This window comes from Teleopsis dalmanni, chromosome 2 (genome assembly GCF_002237135.1).
Source record: "Teleopsis dalmanni isolate 2A chromosome 2, ASM223713v2, whole genome shotgun sequence".
Classification (NCBI taxonomy): Eukaryota; Metazoa; Arthropoda; class Insecta; order Diptera; family Diopsidae; genus Teleopsis; species Teleopsis dalmanni.
In genome coordinates, this window is record NC_051847.1 from 30756036 (window position 1) to 30764623 (window position 8588).

The window sequence follows — 8588 nt, forward strand, 5'->3', positions numbered from 1 at the left end:
ATTAGTATATAATTTTAGTATAATTATTAAAAAAACAAAAATTGTTTTTAATTTTAAAAATTATTACTCACATCGTATATTTCTGGCCTCATTGTATCCCCCAATTTAAGGGTAAAATTTATAATCCAACATAGAATTGTGCGTATATACAAAAATGCAACATTTGTTGTATATGTAATATATTTCAATTATTAAAATATAAAAAATTTATTGCAAGTTCAGTGTACACTTTCTGCTTTTTTAAAAGTAACTTATTTAATTTAATATATAATCCATATATATTCTTTATAGGTTTTTTCAGCAAGCAAGTTTTGATTATTGCACTTAATATAATTTTTCTTTAAATTTTAAGCAGAATTTTAATTAATTTAAATATTGTATTTATATGTTTAAAATATTTTTATATATTTTTAAAGAGACAATTTTTAGTAATTAGTGATATTCTTTTAAATATTAAGATATTAAACAATTCCGTTTTTAAGTTATTATTTTAACAATGAAAATTATTTTTAATACCCAATGTATAATTTAATGTAACACTTAAATATTTTATTAATTATAAGTATATATTTCAATTTTTTAATTTTTTTCAATTAAAATATAAATTTTTGAATTTTTTTTTTGTAAGCATTCAATTTCAATTTTTTTTCATATTTTTAATAATTTCGACTAAATGCTTTTTTATACATATTATTAGTTTTAAAAACTTTTTTTTTAACTTATTTTTATTTAAACTTTTTTTTTCATTTAAAAACTTTATTTTTATAAATTTTGTTAATAATGCATTTGTTTTACATATAAAGCAGTTCACTGTTGGGTTTCTTGTTTGTTTTAATTTTGCACATTAAAATTTTTAATATTTTTTATAAAATAAATTATTTAATTTTTTTAATGATAAACACTAATTTTGATATTAATTTCTACATGGAATAATTTTTATAATTTTATAATTCGACTAAGTGCGACTTTTAAAACAAAATCGTTGATTATTTCAAATTTTTAACTTTTTTTTTGTAATATTAAATGAATTATTTCCTTTAATTTTAATTTAGAAATAATTAAAATAATTTGTTTAAAAAATTTCTCAGCATAATTTCACTTTTGTTCTTGTGCCGTTTAGCATTTTTTTTTTACTTCAACCGATTTGTTTATACTTTTCCTGCTTCTTTTGTATCTACTATAATATTTTAAAACTTTTTTTTCTGATATCTTCTCAATAATTTTTTTACTGTTTATTTGTTATCAAGCGTTTTAACGTTCTTTACCCGACAAAAGGTGCTACAAAACTGAACGGAATCAAATCGCATACCAAATCCAAAGTGAAACACCGCCGCATCACAGCGTACGAAGCGAACAAATGAACGAGCCCAGTACGTTTCGTATCTTTGAAATTAAAATTTCCAACAACAACAACAATCACATTCATCAAGCACAGCAACAACAATAACAATAACAAACACAAGTAAGAAAACTCAAAAGCATTCGTTCGTGTAGTGTAGTGTTGTGTTGTGATGTTGTTCGTTGCGTGAGTTCGTTCAAGCTTCGTAGCAATTGGTGGTGCGTACTGTTAGGCACTGCACCACCACCGTTGCTGCTTACCAAGATCTCTGTGTACTTCTTCTTCAGTGCCAAGCGACAGAAATGTTAGATTCTTTTTTGTCTTCAAATCTTCGCAATATTTCTGTTTGGGTAGTTGACATGTTGCATTTGGTTGCACTTCTAACTTCTTGCTCTATCAAACATACTGATTGGAAAAAACTCAACCAATGTAGACAACATTACAGAACACTAATCAAGATTTTATTACCGACAAAAAACATTTTATTCAAACATTTACAGCATTTGCTTGAAGAACAAGATACCTTAGAATTTCAAAATAGCAAGGACTTTTCTCATCAATGGAAAGACTTAAGCAACAAACGAAAAATACTTCATTATTACTTTAATTATCACTTATCTTTAATAATTATTAAATAGAATCAAAATAATTTAGAGTTAAATTATTTAGGAACTCTAATATGAAGTCGAAAATCTTCTCATTATATATATTAACAGGAAAACTTCTATTACTTTTGAATTTTTTTTCTTTTAAGAGTTTAATTATTTAGGAACTCTAATATGAAGATTTTATTGACGCAACAGGGCTTAGAGACCTACACTGAACCCTAATATTTCATTTTAAAAAAGAAGACATTCTGAGATTTGTTTATAAGATTAAATATCTACTGTTCAGTAAAAGTCAGTTATTAGAATAAAGTTCCGTTATAGTTGCTGAGTTTTGTTGTACTGAAAAGTCAAAATCCCAACTTCTAATTTAACCTAGTATTTCTTCTACATAACTTGTTGTTAGCTGCTAAATTGCTCTGATCCATTTCATATCAAAATTTATTGTGTTGAGTTAAGCAAACATTTACTTACGTTTTTATCTTATACGAGACATTAATAAAAAATATTCTGAGATTCGTTTAAAAGGTAAAGTTATTTAGTTAATGTCAGCAGCACAAAAGTTCCACTATAGTTATGGCAATCCGTTGCACTAGAAGGTCAAAACCCTAACTTCTACTTTAGAATAGTAATCAGTTTTCATAATTTGTTATCAGCCGATAATTTGCTATAATATATATTATTACTCTGCCAAACCCAACCGCATACTTCAGTTATCATTTAAAAATAAAGTACTATAAAATATAAAAAAGCAGGTTCTGGGTTTCTCTCTCTATATTGTTAAAATATAAAGCAGTTAGTCTTCGAATTTGTTTTCATTTATTTTATTGTAGTGAACAATACATAGTGAGCTCAAAAAACTAATTTAAACATAAATAGATAAAATTCTCTGAATAAATTTAACTCTCGCATTTAAACTAAATACTCTACAGAACTTACAAGTGTCATCACTAGTTTTTTAACTGACTCTAATTAACTCTTGCTTAAAATTTTTTTTTCTTTATCATTTATATCTATCATTTATCAGTGGCTCCTATTAACTACCACTTTTCAAAGGTAAAATCAAAGGACGCTGATATATCCAGATTGTGTTAAATACTGTTTAAAGCATCTAACAGTTATATCGATTATTAATATTTCGGATATAAGATTTTTATATATATTTTTAAATATCACTTAAATTTTATATAAATTATAATACTTGCTTTATGATCTTTGGAGTTCTTCTTTCGACATTACAATGTCTGAGATTTTCTTTCATTTTTGATATTTAATATCGAGCCTTGACAATGGATTTTTAAACCAATAATTAATATTTGGTTCATCAATTGCCTTAGTTTACAAGGTTAATTCAAAAGACTTTTTAGTGATAATACAATCGATCAATTCCTGGGGTAGTAACTCGGAAATCATAGCTTGCGATGGATCATAATTTATATCAATAACATTAAAAATAAAACGAATATCTTAATCCTTTTCGCTTCATTAAATCAATCTATAAATTGTTCGTATAAAAGTTTATTATTTTAATAAAAAGTATACTCGTATATATATAGATCTTTAAAAGTTGTATTCATTTGTTTTTCTATCTTAAAATGATTTCTTTTTTAGAAAGCTCAAGCTATAGTTTTTTTAACATAAAACTCTCATATGAAAATAGATAATATTTCAATTATAAAAACAAAAAGTAATATCATTATGATATTGATGAGTAATACTGAAAGTTCTTCAACTTGAACTTTGTATCTAAATGTATGCGATATTATATTAAAAACACGTATAATATTCAGTTTATCAAAATGTTATTGTCAGTTTTCGAAGATAAGTCGGCGTTGTAGTAAAATTAATGAACAAACAATCTGAATAGTTATTTATATGTCGCAAAATTTGTTTTTGAAGTATCTGTATAGATTTATTTCAATAATAATATTTACTTAATGAACTTTGGACTTTTTGTTTCGAACTTATTGCATCTGGGATTTTCTTTCAATTTTGAAATTTAATTTGTTTACGAATTTAATTCCGCACTTGTTGAACAACATAAATACGCATTTTAATTGCCATGTGAATCATTAATCAATCTAAAACAAAACAAAAAATTCATAAAAATAATATACCATATATACAGGGTTTGTTTTGTTTTTAAGTATTAACTCAACCAATGAAACAGTGGAAAATTATGGGCGCTGTTAAATAACAGAGCTGTTAAACTCCTTGAGAGGCGATAAAAAACACTGCAAAAAATTGTAATGTTAGACAATAGAAAACATTGTAAAACATATTTCTTAAGACCTTAAGATATATTCGTTGGTTATTAAAATTTGTTTCATAGTTTTGGATTTCAAATAGGCTTTAATAGATTTCATTGTGGCATTACCATTTTATATATTTGTTATTGGTCATGAAATTTAGTCATAAAATACATTGCTCTGTGTAATATATAAATTGGCTCGATAATTTCCTGTATTAATGAATTGTATGAATTGCTCTTTGCCATATATTATCCAGTTAGCCAGAAAATAGTTTATCGTTAACCAAATAAATAGATAGACCAACAGCTGTAACGTAATGCATCTTGTCATACTAACCGAAAACATATATTTACTTCAAATAGTTTCTAACGCTACAATTATCATTACAAACCTAGTTACGAACCTTTTAACCGATAAAGCATGAATGCTCTAAAAATAAAGAAATTTTAGCTAATTAATATACATAGTTCCTCAACTATGTTGGTATTATATATCAATGAAAAAATAATAATTATTAATAAAAAAATATTATAGGTATCTAATATTATATATTTAGAAATATGGAAAATAATAATAAAATTAATAGATAGCAATATAAAAAAATTAAATTATAGTAAAAAAGAAGAAAATAATAAAAACATAATATAAATTTTATTTTATGTTAAAATTATAATTCTAAATTATAGAGATTAGTTATCAAAATTTTAAGTATTTCATTCAAGCAAAAAATAATCTGATTCTGCAAATATTTAGGTCATCCACTAACATTGCCTAACTGTTTTTAACAGCACATTAGCTACAATACTGAAATATAATAGCAATGAATTTTTCAACCACAGCAAAGCGAAAAGATAGTTTAACATATAAAAGTATCTACTACTGCTTTTATCAAAATTTATATCAGTTAACATCGCATTGCAGACAACTTACAACATGTTGGACTTGTTAACTGGTTTGAGCACTTTTACTAACACAGTTCAGTTCTTTATATTCATACAACACTTCAACTACATATTATTTGATGTGATTCTGTTAAATTAACAGCGATAAGTAAATTTCATATAACAGAACTTAATTATGATTATGTTAAAACTTTTAAACGAATTTAATGTTCTTTATTAATATTAACATTGACGATAATGCAATTTTTATATTTAAATAATATATTTAAAATAAATTTTTAAATCTGTTCGAAATATAATTTGCTTTATTATCCGATTATGTCTACTGCTGTTCTTAAAAATTCTAGATTTAGATGCAGTCGAAACCGACTTCACAGTCATCAAATTCTCTTAACTAGTCTCAAGCTGACATAACTATGACCTTAAAAAGAAAATTGTTGACCCAAGCAATAACTTTAGTCAGCATTGAAACCCTATTTAATAACGCGTTATTGGTCTTCAGTATCTATATTTATGTACCTGGACACATTTGTAGGCCATCCAATGAAATAACCGATGAAGAAGGAAGAAATGGTGCTACAACTCTATTGCAAAACTATGAATTTACTAAATTAATTTGTTTCCAATCCGATAAGAGTAAAATCTAAAAGTCAGATATAAACATGTTTAATGAGCTATAAATAGGTATGGGAATGGTGTTAAAAAATAATTAGTTTCAGAAATGTAATGGTTTATATGACTGCTTGTATGTTTCAGATAATCCTTTCTTTGAAACCCAATATTTCGATTAAAACTATTTAAATATGGTTACTTAGTAAAATAATGTTAATGTATATAACATTAAATTTTTTTTATGTTATTTAGAACAGACTTTTTTTCACACATATTTTTTTAATTAACTTTACAAATAGTTTACTTCTTCGATTTATAAGTTCACCTAATAAATTAAACAAATTAAAGGGTATTTAATAGCCCTAGAGCCGGATATGAAAAATATTATATATTTCTTATCGAAAGGTACGCTTTAAGGCGTTGAGATTTTTAGAGTGAAAGATTTTTAAAGACTTGTATCTCATTTAATATTATTTATATACATATACATTTCACTTATATAGATAGTTTTCTCTTCCTTGATTCAAAGACAGTTTTCTCTTCCTTGATTCAAAGACGTGATCTTCTGAAGTAATTACACTTTTGTGCCAATGCTATTATTAATGACGTAATTTTTATATATAGTATGATACTTTTGTTTTTAAACGAGCTAATTGATCAATAGTTAAAATATTATTATTTAAACCAATATTTCGACTTTATTCTATAGTCATCTTTAGGATTCAAAATATAGGCGAAATATTGATTTAAATAAAAAAATTTTTAAAAACCCATTTTTTTTAAGAAGTGTAGTAATTAACTATTAACCAATTAACCAATTTAAAAACAAAATATTATTAAGAACTATATAAATTATTCAATGACTATTAATTAATTAATTATTATTTTAATTAAAATTATAATACACATATATAATATACTTCATGAAGTAATTCTGATATTAATGAAGTTCCGTGAAATTAATCTACTCTATTGATTAATCAATATTTATTACTTCGCAATGTTTGTCTTTGTAATTCAAATTTGCAGCTCTAAGTGGTAGTGTCCAAATTCTATACAATAAATTTATTATATACTATATACTTGCATATTTCAAACTTTTCTGAAATCCATAAATTTTTTTCATAATACCTACTTTTTTATAATGCTGTATGTATGCTGCGGTCTGTGTATATATAAATATTGAAACAAGTAACTATCTTACCAAAATTTTGTAATTCATAAATTCATTCATAATTGAATAAATAGTTTAAATAACTTCATCTAAAATCTTGACTTGTTATACATCCACAAACCTGATTCCAGGGTAACGTCCATATAATAAACTATTTGATCTTAATTTTGGCATAAAGCATTAAAGGCAATTAAATTAAAATAATCATAAATAAAAAAATTTATGGTTTAAGCTACAGCAACAACAAAAAAAAAACTATGAAATAGTTTAAAACTTAATACTTTAATTAAAATAAGTGACCATTCAATAATTAAGAGAACGAGTCATTCATATTAAAAAATAGCATTAAACACCACGCTTTATTTGGGTGTCCAACATACCATACATAAGCAAGTATAACTGGAGATATATGATAACAGTATCAGTTACTCTCTGTGTACTTGAATGCTCAACTTATGATTAATACATTTTGAAAAAACATATTTATTTATTTGGGATATATGTTTTTCGTTATTTTGACTTTTGTGAAATTTTCGAGTTGCAGGCGCCAACATTACACATTCCGCATGCGCAAACTTAATTAATTAAAGAAAATTTACCGAACATTTTATGACCGAATACACATAAAATTTACTTTATATTGAATACGATATATATTTAAAATAAAAACTGTTAAGTGCGTAATCAATTGGATTATCTTGGAATTGGCGCCAATCTCTTAATTCGATATGACGATAAAAATTTGCCCCCTAAAGTGTAGACAAGAATTTCGTTAACCAATGAAACGGAAAAAAATTTTAAAATTTGGCCTGATTAAGAAAACATTATCAAAGCACTATAAACTTAAACTTCCTAATGTAATATATAAAAAAATTTAGTTATGTTAATTTATTATGAAATTTTTAAATTGCAAAAATCATAAACATTACTCCCAATAGAGTTTTTTAGTGAATTCAGAAATTATAGTATTTTATAGGTTTTGGTTTTTGATGTATTACCACAATGACCTGAACCATTTGCTTTATATATATCATCAATTTTATATAATAGTTTCTTCTTTTTATATATATTCCATAAGCTTTAATAGCTTAAATCGCAGATTATTACCTACAAATCGAAGCAAATAAAGATTTTTAAGTAGATCAATATGATATAAGCTTTTAATATATGTATTGTAAAATATATTTCCACTACACATATATTATATGAACTAAATAGAATATATATGTATATTACTGCATGTATACTGAAACCAAAATTCCCCAGGACGTAAATATTTTTGATCAAATGATTATATTTATATATGCATGTTGGTGAAATAAGATAGACACACTTTTGGCAAGATATGATGGAGGCACTAAACATTATCCCCATAACAATTTGAAATGATTTAAGAAAAATAGACGACCTAAAACTTATCGAATCTTGGGTACTAAATAATTTAAAACAAAAAAATTCGAATGTCGGAACTACTAGCGAACCATGTTGAAAGCGAAGCATTACGGGTAATGAAAAATAGACGTGACATGAAAATATTCAACGCAGGTGATCATGGTCAAAGAGCAGTGTCCAAATGCGTTTAAATCCAGAATTGACGGTAAACAAAGTTATGGTGGGTGTTTGGTGGGATATGAAGAAAATTGTCTGTTATTAGCTATTACAGCCTGGTACAACAGGTTATTCGGTTCTCTATTGTTCACAACT